Here is a 15,184-nt window from a genome sequence, read left to right as displayed (position 1 = left end):
AGTATGAAAGTATCATTTTCTAGCAGTCGAATCCTTGAAGCCCTCACCCATCATTAATTACTACATATTCCTAGAGTTTTCTTATATGGCATGTCTGTGGAGCCCCTTTTGAGAAATATTCAGTAATTTCTGCTCATTCCAGTAAAAAAAACAAAGCTAGATAAACATAGAAAGATGTGGATAGATGTAAGTATTATATATCTGTAAACATTAGTGCACAGTGAGAAACTGCACACTGCAGAGAACATGATACATTTAGAGTCCCTCCAGAAAGTAAGAACAACTCTCTCCACTCTCTGACTTTTTCCACCCTGCCCACCTGTGTCCGCTTTCCCTTTCTTGATTTTTTTTAATGTCCCTTTTGATGACAGTCTTTGTGCTCTCTTCCTCTGAATGTGATGCTCATCCTTCCCTTATTTATCTTGTTAGTTCCAACTCAACCTTTACATATGAGCTCAAATTTCATTTCCTCAAGGAAGTCTTTCTGAACTTGTTTTATTTCTTATATCATTGAACTATTATTAATAGCTCTTATCACATTGTGATTTTCATATTTTAAATTATTTGATTAATGCTTCTATGTTCCATTAAAATGTAAGCCCCCTTGAGTCAGAGAATGTGTTTGTTTTTGCACACCATTTTATCCTCAGCATACAGTGTAGTGTTCAGCATGATGATGATCCTTCAGTTTACAATTTGCTTTGCTTTAATAACAAATTTGACATGGTTCTGTCTGTACATGCTGCTAAGCTTATTTGAGAGCCACTCTAAAGCTTTGTCTATTTATTTCACTTAGCATTGGGGATTTATTGTTTTTAGTAGAGTTATACTCATTTAACCTCACATTTTAGTAATATAAAATTTTATAAATTCCTAATGGCTGGTTTATAGTGGTTTCTCTCAGATTTGCTATCGATACAGTCTAAGATCAGTGGAGTGATTTATTTATAAGTCCTTTGGAGGAAGGGACAGAAGTTTGTCCAGGACTTGGCACCCATGGTGATTTCTTGGACTGTGTATCTTGAAGATCTATCACAAGTATCTCTAGATGGAGCTATTTAACTTTTCTCTTAGAGATGAAAGCTATAAGGAATGAAATCAAAGGAACATGCCTATGGTATTTGTTTCTAGGATTCTAGGCCACAGCTTTTGAAGACTGTTTAATGCTGGAGATTCCTGACCACGAGTACTAACTTCTTTCTTCTCCTTCTCTTTTTCCTTACCACCAAAATGTGTGAGCACATTAATTCTTTCTGGGGTCTGATATAATTTACATTTTTACAATTACATTTTTACTTAAATTATCGTTTTTCCTGAAGGTTATAAGGTGTTTCTCTGACCAAACTAGAAAGCATTGTTAGGTGAAATGGCAGACTTAAAGAAATACTATTGTACTAACAATAGCAACAACAACAAAAACCCCAGAAATATGCAAAAGGCAGTGAAAAAGAAATGGTTAATTTTTTTTATTTTAATGACGAGCAACATGGACTTCAGTGGTAGGACAATACTAATTTCTTAATATTGATACTAAGATATTAATATTATCAATATTATATATTGATATAATACTGATAATAGCCCATATATAGTAGCTCCTATTCTAAGTGCTTTTTACATATTTTTTAATCCCCATAATGTCTATTTTTTACTTAGTTACATATGAGTTATTAAAAGTTAAATAGAAAACATCCAGCCTTTGGGTATACTATTTAGTGTGCATCTTCGATGATATACTGAATCTTCACAGTAGGTTAATTTTATATTTTACCATGTATAACTGGATCAATTGCCTCTTCTGTTTTGAAGACATGCCCTGGTTTTTGCACTTGCCTTTCTAAACAGTGTGCTCCTGGAAGGCAGAAATTGTGTCCTGGTTATGGTTGTATCCTCAGTCTCTAGAACCGTCTTATCCAATATGATAATCACTAGCCATATGTGGCTAAACAAATTTAAATTAATTAAAATTAGATAAAAATTCAGTTTCTTAGTTATACAAGGCACATTTTAAATGTTCAGTAGTCAGCACATGTGTTTAATAGTTGCTCTATCAGATGAACATTTCAGGAACATTTCCATGGCCACAGGAAGTTAACACCATTGTTTGCAACATTTACTTGTGAATTAATTCATTAATTGAACTGATCGATATTCATTGAGTGCCTTCTTTAATATAGGCATTGTGTAAACATAGGAGATAGAGTGAAAAGCAACATGTTATAACAAAAAAACAACATGGCATCTCTCCTAGCATTTTGTGGAGAAGACAGAAAATAAGCGGAAGTTAGTGGTACATGCTTATCAACTGAGTATTTTAGATTCAGTGTAGAAAGGCCCATTTTGGAATGATCTGAGTATTGTCAGCTAGAAGCACATCGCAGGGGAACTATTTAACCTGCTCTTTGATCCTGTGGCTTAGGACAGGAGGGTTTCTAAGCAATACTGGCATCAGAGGTAGAAATATGTTGCCTTCTTCCTGCGACCATTAAAGAAATAAGAACTTAGCAGATTTAATAATTTAAAAATTTTGTGCAGTTTTCTAGCTCAAATGTGTAGGGATCTAAACCACATTTCCCATTAGAAGTGGGAGGGGAGGGGAGACATTTAACACAGCAGGAGGATTATTAGTGAGCTGCAGTAGGACTGAATATAAGCAAAATTTCTGCCGGCTTCCTGTTCCCATGGTCTTGGGGGGCTTTTTATTTCATTTGCTTTCATTATGTTCCTCTTGTTCTTTTAGAAACCTAGTTTAATATATGTTCTGAGATCAAAGTCAGACAGGGAATAATAAAGAAACTTCTTAAAGGATTCTAGACCATTATTTGATGATAACATACTAATTATTTGAGAATCAGTACAGTTCTGTTGGTAAATATAGAAGACTCACTTCTGCTGTCAGCTGCACAAATAGATAATGCAGCTGTAAATTTTCTGGTAATTGGTGTGATCATTAGTTTAAGTTATCCCAATTGGCTAGATTGTACTCCTTGAGCAAGTGTGGAGGGGTCTTTATGATGATTGCTCTCTCTGGAAAACACTGTACCTTCAATGGGTTTCATCTATATACTGAGGAATGAGACTATAATTGCTGACAAAAGGAGGATGGAGATAAAACAGTGATAGTTTGTTTAAAGAATGGGCACATAGGGTACATGAAACTCTGCAAATTGCAAAAAGAGAAAGCTTCATTTGAAACAAAGTGATGCATTTTATTTTAGAAACTTCTGGATTCTAAGAAACAAAGAATAATTCTATAATTGAGGATGAAATGGTTGATGGTAAGTTCTTGTGCCTTCCAACATTTAGAGCAGGTCAGAGTTTGATGCTGGGCTTTTCCACAACTGCACATAGAGCCTACACAAGGAAAATAACACAGAATTCAAATGAGACTAGAATTTCTTCTGTTTTGAAATAAGAGTTACTGATTTAAGTAGCTGAAAGTGACATTTGTTTGGAAATAATTTTTCAGTGAACTAGTGGCTTCCATGTTTGGCAAAGCAGGGTGAGCTGGATTTGATTCTTCAAGCTCATATACAGTTATAATTGTTTCTAATTTTTATCCATTTACTTTAAATTTTATACTCTACTTATGGGACATTGTTTAAAGGCAACAAAAGAAACACTAGTAGCAAAATTCCCATTAATAGAGAGCATAATTCTTTTTATCAGGTCCATAAATTGCATCTGATTTAAATTTCTATTTACCATCTGATAACATCTTTAGTACCACAAAAACCAATGTTAAAAAGAAAAGCTATATTTATCTTTACTCTTTCATTCTTAGCAAATAACATTTTTTATATCATCAATGGGTTATTTGATAAGAGGGTCTTGCAAATAGTAGTATGAAAATTTCTCATACCATATTTCAGTAACTAAGCATGGAAATTATAACAAGTAATTCATAATGCAAGAACTCAAAATGTCATATAATAAAAACAGATTTTGTCTTTTAATGCTAAAACTAGCTAATGTTCAAACTGTATATATCTGTTTGGCTCCATTAAACAACATGATAAAATATGGCAATTTAAAATTTACTGAAATCATAACTAAAGTAGATGCTCTTTGAATTCCCTTTAAAGAGTAAAAATAAAGTGAGTTATATCATAAATTTTTTAAAAATATTAGAATAATCTTTAATGTTTTATTAATCTAAAAAGTTTTAGATTTTTATTATAACACACAAGTGGATGAAATGACTTTAGAAATTCCTAATAGGATGGGGTTTCTAGATTATAATTACTCTGAAATGAGTTCATATGTCAAACAAGGTTGTAAAAGAATTTAATAAACTTTTAGGACATTTTTGTTACCAGTGTTTATTAGCTTTTTTTCAAAAAAGTCCCAAGTCACTAGGAAGTTAGACTTGAGGCTCAACCTACTTTGAGAACGTTAAAGTCCAATTCCTAGAATCCAAAAGCCATTGCCATTTTGGCTTCTCTGTTCAACGGTCACTCCTAGCTCCTTCTGTAGCCGTACCTAGAAATACATCTCGCTTCAAGAAATGATAGGTTATTTTAATACCAATATTTCTTTTACGGTCAAGACATGAGGGAGTGGAAATCTAGAGTTTGCTGTGAACATTTGTTGTCGCTGGTGCTGACTGGCTCTCAAGCATCCAGACTCTTTCCTATTTAAGAGAATTGTCTCATTGTAGTTGGCAGATTCTTAGACGTCTAGGGTGAAGACACATGATCTATGCTATATTAGTTGGATGTTTCTGCTCAGAACTTAGAAATGGTACAAAATTAAAGGAATGATTTACAATTCAAGCACAGTAGCAATGGAATAATTCGCTGGCAGACCGGTGGCAGCGACGTATGTAATATCTTAATGCAATGTTTCCTGTGGTAGGATCTAGGCTGTCTGGCCTTGTTTGATTTCCACTAGATTTTTAAGCCTTATTTTTTAAGCTTCTCCATAGATCGTGTAAGTTAGTACATAGTTTTCTAATAATTATTTTTTCCTATTTAATATACCTGGAGTCAGTGTCTGTTGCTGATAGTTGAGAATCCTGCCTGATATAACCTCATACTCTAGAACTCAGGAGATAATTTTACTCTTTTCCCTCCTGGAGAATGAAATGTGACATTGGCATCTCATGAAGATCCTATTTTCTAAGAAATCTTCACTGTGATAAATATGGCATTTCAACTGGTCGTTGTGAGAATGACTCCAAGAAGCCATTTTTCTCAGCTGCTCTTGAAGGAAAGTTAGAGGATTCTAAAGAGTCGAGTAGAAGAATATGGCCTATATATATGACTCCCAGCTTCTTATCCACTGTTCTGCCCAACATGGCTACCATGTGACAGTCTCTGCCTTCCTCTCTGCCTCTCTCCTTCTAGGCTAAAGCTGCCCGTTAGCAAAAGGGAAAGAACTACTTCCCACTCTGTCAAAGCCATGATATCACAGGAAGAGGAAGAGGAGTAGTAAGGAGAAAGTGGTTTACTGAACTTAAATCACTGAGAATGAGAGGGGAAGAGCATACTTCTAGTGATTGCAATACCAAAATAAAATGATAATATCGATATTTTAGTATTTATTTTGGGTTAATATGAAAGTATGGATATTAACATTGACATTTAACATGATCTAGAATTAGTACTTTAAAAATCAGTGTCATAATATTTAATATATTTCAAATGTAAGAAGGCATCAATGAATTTAAAAAATTAAGTGGAAATTAAAAAAATTACATATATAAAATTACTTAAATATTTATTAGCAGATGGGTTTGGACATTATAAGCAAAAGAAATTTCGAAAACTAAAATATTCCAAAAATAAGACTAGATAGACTCTATGAAAAAACTTAATCGATCATAAAAAATTGGAATATATTATTGAAATAATGATTGTAATATATTAGAATATGTTATTTTGTATATATACACATATATGTGGGCTATATTATTTGATAATGGAATATGTTATTTAAACTTTTGAAAAAGTGTGATCTTAAACAACAAAGTGCATCAATAGTATCATTATTTACTCATGAGTAGAATTTCTTATAAGTTTTTTCAGCTGCTGAAGCAGCCCTTTCTGACTACACTAGTGGAACAATGATGAAGAGAGTTACAAACTAGTGCTATATATTTTCCTCTGACATTTTTATCTTCAAATAATTTCATCTCTTGTTTGATGTTTTTAAGATCTTTTAAAACGACTTTTTTTGGAGTCATGAACTGCAAACTTTTTATTAAAGTCCAGTTGTAGTTTTGTTTCAAAAGAAGTATTTCCAGTTTGTACTCAATTTATTTTTGTTTTGTTTTCTTCATGTGTAGATAGAGATTCTCATGAGGCTTTGCTCATATCAGTTTCAATACGATCATGTTTGTATTCTACTTGTTCATAAATCTTTGAACTGGAGTAAGAATTATTCTTGCAATAGAGGCTTTGCTCTGTGGATTGCTTTTAACTCTCCTGTCTACTCCACTGAAGGTGAGGGAGGTTCTAGAAGAATACTTTTAAAAAGCGTAACTGTTCAATTTGAATTTTAGTGAAGCACATAACTCTCTGAGTATATCTCAGGATGTAAATGATTTCTTCAGATTTTTTAAAAGGACAGAATAATGACATCACATCAAAAGAAGTATGATATTTTAGGAGTTAAAAATAGCATGGTATACCAAAATAAAAAGTTTGCATGCAAAATAGAAAAAAAAATGATGGTCACGAAGTACCAACAGTTGAGAATCTCATCAGACCCTGTATAGGGGAGGTGGCATAGAGGGCCATAGAGTCATGTACCCATGAAAGACTTCAAACCTACTTATATATTCCCAGGACACTAAGATTGACCCATAGAATGAGTCAAACTACCTTCCCTGGTCATGCAGAAAAAACTGGAAATGAGGAGGCGTTTGAAGATGGAAAGCACATGGTGAAGGTTTACATTTCAAAATCACCAAAGGAAGCCTAAAAAGAAACAATTACCATACTACTCAGTGGACTAGCATTTATGCCTGGGATATAACGTTTATGACTAAGGATCAACCAGCATTTCCAAAAGCCTCCTTGTTAAGTTTTACAGAATTGTGTGTGTGTGTGTATGTGTGTGTGTATAAAATAATAGCTAAGAGATTGTGTGTGTGTGTGTGTGTGTGTGTATAAAATAATAGCTAAGAGAATTTTTTTTAACTTAGAGAAGGATTTATTGAGATGCTTTGGACTTCATACAAACTATAGAATTAGAACTAGGCTCTTATCACTGTGTGTATTGGGAGGCTAAGGATGAGATCTATCTTGGAATTTGAAGCACTAACAGAATCTGTGCTATTCAGAGTTGTATTATCCCAGTTCTTATGTAGATCTATTTCTAGAATCATGCCATATTCTTCTATTACTTTCAAATTTTTGAAACACTTGTACATCTTTAGTTTATTCAGATTTTTTTTATACAGCAGTATTTCTATGACTGCATTGATATTTATACTTCCCTTCATCATGTCAAATCACTTTTATCAACTCACAATTGTCTACTGATTGTTACCCTTTTTTCCCTTGACTGTTGCTTGGAAGTGAATGGACCTGCCATTAAATTTGGACTTTAATATCTAGGGTGACAGTGCACTTTGGAACTTTTGCAGTCACTCCAGCACATTTACATTTTCCTTGTCTTTGTCACCCATTGTGGATTAAATGTTCATCAGAAAACAAAATAGTGGCAGGAAGTGAGGCCACTGTACTGTAAGCAAGTACATTAGTGAGTATCAGTTCATCTTGAAAAGAGCAAAATGTGATGCCTCTGTGTTCGATGGCAAAGAGCATTTGCTTCTGTTTGCGCTACTGTACCGTTTCAATGGTCATGAGAACTATACATACATATGATTAGCTTTACTGCTAATCTTGCAATGGATTTGCATATTTAAATATAAAAATATTTGAGACAAACCACATTTCAATAAGTTAGCCGTGTATAGGGAGGTGCTCCAAGAGGAACATATGCATTTAAAGGAAGCCAAATATAACTTGTAAATGCCACCCAGTACAGTGCCCAGATGAATACTTAGTTTCTCTTCACAAGGAATTTTTGAAACCCAAGATCCTCTGGTATAGGAGCATTATTTCTGTTCTGGTTCTAGTCCAGATTTCCCTTTTTCTGTCTTGCTCAATGATAATGACCTTTTGCGGGGTAGTGGGGAGGGAAGAGAGGATGGGCAGGCTAGTTCAAGGTAGGAATGAGCTTTAATAAATTTTTTCTGATCACCTATTAGTGTCAGGTAGTGTTCTAGGCTTTAAATACCATTGTATATGAAAGAAGGGATAATTTCCAGATTAAGTCCACTTTGTGAACAGATTGCTCTGTTTGGGAGGGACCTGGGAGCCACGATGCCTTCCAGGCAGCATTGTCTCCGTCAAAGCTCAGGATTTTGCTGTTTAACTCCTGTTCACAAATAGTCCACTCTCTAGAGCAAGATGCCGACCTTCATACTGCTTGTACATAGATCAAAGAGGCCAGATCTTTTTAAAGATGTTACATTCTCAACTTGGAATGGAGTAAACTGAACTGTCACATAGCTTTAAAATGTCCCCCAGAATGCCTAAAATCTGACAAACAAAAGAACACTTGTTATTCCCTAGCTGTCTGTTAGGACATAAAAAAAGGCTTGCCAAATGAAAAAGCAGCATATGTACCCACAGCACATCAAAATTGTTAGAAACCTATGCTTTGCTTTACAGGATGCATTTCCAGCCCAGTCTTGTGCCTGTGTTGTTTTGTTCGTGGTTTCTCTAAGTGTTACAGCAGACGGGAAATCTTTAAATAGCAAGATCTTGTTAAGAACATTATCGACTTTTTTAGGTCATGGTGTAACATAATGTTTTGAAATAGCACCTTTTTAAAAAAAGCATTAAGTCATTAGGTCTTACATTAATCTTTTGGACATTTTAAAGGATACTATGTTTACATTACTAACACAATATCGAATGGAAACTTTCAGAGACAGATTATATAAAGTGTTGATATGTATTATATGAGCTCCTCAAATGTCTTTTTAAATGTATTCTATTTGAATTTGCTTGTGAATAGTATGTTTGATTATATTGCCTATGGAGAAGGGACGTCAAGGAGAAATATAAGTTAAAATTATCTGACCAAAAATGTGTGCATATTTGTTTGCCTGTTTATTTTTTAGAATGAAAGAGATCTCAAACATGTTTAACAGAGGGATACTGCATTTGTATATTTAAATTTATATTTTGTCCAATTTTTAACATATTCCTCACTCTGGGATACCCAGTAATGAATATCATGAGGCCTTGATTACTTCCTTTCAAAATAATAATTGTAAATTATGTAATTTATTCAGTATTTCTTTATTCAACTGGTAAATTATCAGCACATTGGATGCCTTTTGGTAATTTTGCTGTTCATTAATACCTCTATCTGGGAGGCAGTATGAAAATGTAAAGTTATAAACAACATTCTTTCATTTTCTGTTGTTGTTAGCATTGGCAAGAGATTTCGAAAAGGCTATAACAGGCCTCCAACCATTGTCTCGTCCACAGGAATGAGAGCAAGAGCCTCTTTGAAAATGGGACCAGTGCAGAAGAAGGAAGAGCAGAAAGCAAGAAAACAGGTGGGTGCTGTCTTCCATCAGCACTGGGCTTGTGGTGTGTGTGGATCAAATGCTTATGCAGTACGACTTTAGAGGCATTCCTCAACATCTCTCTACACCAAAAAATCTCCATTTACTGGCTGATGCTTGAAAAATATTTTAAAGAGTTTTATTTCACAACCAGAAATAAAACTAGAGTCTCTTGGGAATAGTAACAGTGATATAAATGCAGTCCAAAGTATAGATTACTATACCAGGATTCTTTCCTTAGGATTGATATTGAAAAAAGTCTGTTTTAGGAATGAAAGAAGAAAATAAAAGGATGCAGGTATCTTGAGGAATGAGGAAGGAATAGTGTACAAATCTGGGAGGTGAAGGGGCATAGGAAAGAGAGACCAAGGGCAAAGAACTGTTTTCACAATGTGTTCAGGGCCAACCCCTCCCATCAGCTTAGATGATTGAGAAAGAAAAGGACTTTCCTAGACTTCTGAGTGTCATAAATGTTAGCAATTTATTTTCAGGGTAAAATTTTAAGGATGTATTTGACGTGTTGATTTTTCTTAAGTTCATTCATTTACCTACCTCGTTTGAAAAGATAAATGTATTTAGCAAATGTTATATCTTTAAGAAGTCCTACCACCAAGCAAAATTTATGGTTTCTCCTATTATATTCTCCTCAGACATTGTTTGCATGTATCTCTTAGTATTGTATATATCGGAGGCAGACTTGCACGATGGGTAAAAACATGAATTTTAGAACCAGAATGAGTTTTGATTATTGACTTTGTCATCTATAAATTGTGTGACTTTGGACATAATGTCTTATCTCTCCCTCAGTTTTCTTGTTTACAAATTTGTGATAATATCATGCCATGAGGTTAAGGGGCTTAAATGAAACCATAACTGCAAATCAGTTTGCATCAAGGCTGTCATATTTTAAGCACTTAGTAAATGAATGGGAGCCCTGTGGTTGATGATGGTGATGATGGTCATAATGAATTATAAATTGTTTAACCCATCAAGTATAAAACCCTTAAATTAAGGAATTGTGTCTTGGCTATCTTTATGTGCTTCAAATAGAGAATCAAAATTACACATAATACAGATACGTGTGTCTAATTAGTTAAGTAGAAAACTTTAGAATCTTAAATTAATTAGCAAACAAATGGAGTTGAATTGAAATATATAGCTTCAGTTGCTAATAAAGTGTGAACAAATAGAGGTCCTTTAGAAACATGATTTATTGATGAGATAACAAAGATTGAATTCGGCAGGTTAATTGACAAGAAGCAGCATTTCTAAGGTATTTGAAAATGGTTCTTATAAAATAGACTAAGAATTTCTTTGTATATTTTTATTTTATGTACTGTTTGTGTCAGCAAATGTTTTAAAATTTTTATCTCATTCAGTAGACATTAAGGAGCACAGTAACAAAAATGGAATGAGATTTGGTAAACTTTTTTAAATGATTGGAAATTAAAGGAATTGAGAATGTTTGTCTAAAATAGTGGAAGATTGTGGAGAAAAAGTACTATCATTCTTCAGATATGTCTAGAATGTTGATTATGTGTGTTTCAGTCAAGATTGTTTTGGCTGCAGATGACAATAAATCCAACCCAAGCAAATCTAAGAAATAAAAGGGATATTTTAGTTTATACAGTTGAAAACTGCATGGAAGTAGCTTGACCTTCACACTTGGCTGGATATTTCAGGACCCAATCACTCTTTCGTGCTGCACTTCTTTTTTTTACGTTGGCCCCATTCCCATTGTCCTGATGGTGGCCAGAGGAGCAACACCAAGTCTACTGAAACAGTGAGCATTTCTCTTGCTTAACAACTCAAAACTAAAGTCCTGGCCTGAATTAGATTTTGTGCTCATTCCTGAATTTGTAACTATGATCACAAGAATAATATGAGGCCATATTTAAATTATAGGCCCATCCCTGGAGATAGTGGCAACTAATCACACCAGATCCAGATGTACTGAGACTTGGTAAAGGGTGGCTCTCCAGAGAAAAACCTGGGTGCTGTGTTCTGAAGAAAAGAAAGAGAATATATAGCTACTGTAACCTGGAAGATGGAGCCCCTGTATTTTTGTATTGCACCACAGGACAGAACTGGCATCAGTTGGAAGAAATCATTGTAAGGCAGACTTTTAGATCAGTAGAAAGAAGAACTAAGAATTTAGAACTCACAAAGAACTAACTCATCTAAAAAGTTAGAGAACTGCCTGCGAAGCTTGTCTTCAAGCTCAGGCTTGGTGACCATCTGTGGTAGACTGGAGTAGATGATCCGTAAGATCTTTTTTCAGTCTGTAGCAAGTTATTAGATTTCTTCTTTTATGTTTGGATGAGATAAAGAGATCATCCGCTAAATCCCTTTAAGGTTAAATATGTAAAACATTATTTCCAAGGGACTTGCTTATTGAAAGCATAGGCTGGGAGGAAGGACCTTCCTCAGAAAGCAACATGCTTCATTGAGAATTCAAATATAGATGACATTGATGTTCACATGATATATTTTGATGTTTATACTTCAGATATATTTCTCCTTTTGTTTCTTTTTATAAATTTCTTATCTAGGGGATATAAAACTTAATCTCTCTAGTCTCATAACATTCAATCTTTTAACTTTTTCGTGGCCTGAATGCTTATTCAAAATGCAATATAATCTTTTCCATAAAAAGGAGGGAACTCGTGAAGGTGCTATGATAGGTTGATTAAGAGTCACTGTTTTGGGTCTTTAAATAGGTTTCTGCTCATAGGGCTATAAATAGGAAATGAGGGAATGGAACCAATAATTACTGAGCATCAATTATGTATCAGGTACTTTAAACAACTATTTGATCTTCAAAATATAATTAGCTCCATTAACGTGAAAAACTCAAGGTTTAAAAGAGTTTACTTACCTTGCCTGAGTCAAGTTAATTAACAAACTATAAGACCTTGCCCAAGATCATGCTTCCTCACATCTGGCAGAGCCTAGATTCAAATCTGGATCATTTATATCTAAACCCATTCTAACCATGTTGCCTGTCTAGAAAGGAGGTGAAAAATACAAGCCTGCTTTCTTCAATTCCTGAGAGTAGTAGAATGTTCATTGTTACTTATTTACTTGATATTTCTGTTGATGTTCAAATGTAGTTCATAAATTGGAGGGATGGTACTACAGGGAAATTAATAAGTGCAGACTACCAAGGCAAAAGTAGAAATCAGAATTGAATCCATAATTCAGTAAAACATATAGAAAACATTGATAATGCATTTTATAGTTTTGGAAGATAATGGCACTGTTTTTGTAGGATTCAGTATCTAAAATTATCACCATATATATCTACCTTTTATTAAACTGGAATGACCATATTCCCCTTTTCTTTGAACTTTTAAAAGTGAACTCAAATAAAATTGGTATGTGGATTCAAAGCCATTTTTCTTCATTAAAAGGAGAAGGGGAGTAACTTGATTTGAACTTCAACCTCGCTATGAATTTGCCGCATCAATTTCTAGCCAAAGATTTTATAACAATTTAAAAGGAAAGTACATTCTTGAAAAGCTTTTACTACGTAACATATTGAAGAGTTAATTGTAAAATGATTTCCCTAGAAAGGTTAATTGGCTTTCTTTTCCACAAACAATAAGATGCAAATATAAAAAGGAAAAACACTTTTGGCACTCAACTATAAGCTGTAAAGGCTTCAGTTTTAAAAATAAGAGCTGACACATGTAAAGTTGTGGTATCATGAAAATAAATTATTCTCCTTTCTCCTATTCTCATGAAAATGTTGGTACATAGTTATATTAAAGAAAGGCTTTTGAGAGTTTTTAGAAAACTAGACAAGGAAAATGAAACATCTCAGCACAAATGGAAGAGATGGTGAGACAGAGATCTTATGAAGTTGTCTCCTGCTTGGCAGCTGTGTGCTTTGGAGTCTGTTAGAGGGATATTTATTTTATGTTATATCTAATCCTCAATAAATGAATTGTTGCTGCATTGGAATTCTTATAGGATATTTAAAAGAGTTTATAGTTAGCTGTGGAAAGTTAAAAACTTATGAGATCTTGGTTGAAACTTTAATAACAATCAAGAATTCTTACCTGGTCTTAGGTCTGACTATGTGCAATACAGAGGAATAACACATTTCTTACTTTTACTTTGGTGGGGTCAACTATTTAAAAACAGAAAGATAGCATTATTCACGATGGTCAGGACATAGAGGCAACTGAAGTGTCCTACATTGGATGATTGGATAAAGAAGATGTGGTAATATATACAATAGAATATTACTCAGACATAAGAAGAGATGAAATACTGCCACTTGTAACAACATGGATGGACCTGGAGATAATTATGCTAAGCAAAATAAGCCAGACAGAAAAAGTTGAAAAATCACATGATATCATTTATATATGGGATATAAACCTAAAAGCAACAAATGAACAGGACAAACAAACAGAGACTCGTGGACATGGACAATAGACTAATGGTTACCAGAGAGCAGTGGGGAGGAGGGAGCAGGGAGGTAGATGGGGTGAAAGGGGTCAAATATGTGGTGACAGAAAGAAATTTAACTATGGGCAGTGAACACACAATGCAATACATATATATGCCTTACTGCTAAATTGTACCTCGGAAACTTACTGAATTTTATTAACCAATGTCACCATAGTAAAAAAATAATAAGTAAATAAATTTAAAAAATAAATCCAGAAAGACACATGTATCTTCTAAGAAATCAGGGTAAAAATCTAAGTGATACCACAGGGGATAACAGCAAGAGCACAGGATCTGTATGCAGTTTGTGTTCTCTCAGACTTCAAGACTGCATGACCTTGGGCAATTTGATTTACTTTCTCAACTGTAAAATGTAGATATAGAATAACCATATCGTAGAGTTGGTATAAGAATCAAAAGACAACACATATGAGTGCCGACTAGATAATAGAATGCGATAGATTTTTACTCCAACTTGATTGAAGTAACTAAGAGAATTAGACTCGGGGAACAGTGGAGAGAATACTTGACAAAAAACTTTTAATACTTATGCTTGATCGTTGTTTTGTTAATATACGTTAGACTACATGACTGTAACTTGAATGTAACTTATATACAAAACAGCACCAGCTTAAGCGATGAAAGACCTGGTTCTAGTAATAGCTAACAACTAGCTGTGCAGGTTGTCAGTCACCATCTCTGGGCAAGGAGAGTGTTGGCAAGATTAGCTTTAAGATCCTTCTAAGATCCTACTTTTAATTTTTAAATTATTTTCAAATGACCCTTTAAAATATAAAATTTTAGTTTTTAGACCCTCATAGGCTATAAATATTTTATCCATTCACATTTATTTCAAAATATTTGATAAGTACCTAACTTTGTGCAAAAGACTTCCCTAGCCTCAGTGCATATAGAGTTGGCAGTCTTTGTCCTTAAAAATCTTACAGGGAGGATAGTGAAGTATAGGTCTTAAAACAGTAAACAATGACAATATGGTACTTCAGAAAAGAGTCACTTCATCCACATATGAAGAAAAGAGGATCATTGTACACATTTACTCATTTATTCACTCTGTACATTTTTAAAAAGTTTTTATTGAATGCCAGGATTATGTTAAGTGCTAAGAAC

The sequence above is a fragment of the Pteropus alecto genome, unplaced genomic scaffold (genome assembly GCF_000325575.1).
Source record: "Pteropus alecto unplaced genomic scaffold, ASM32557v1 scaffold20, whole genome shotgun sequence".
Lineage (NCBI taxonomy): Eukaryota > Metazoa > Chordata > Mammalia > Chiroptera > Pteropodidae > Pteropus > Pteropus alecto.
This window is presented reverse-complemented; position numbering follows the sequence as displayed.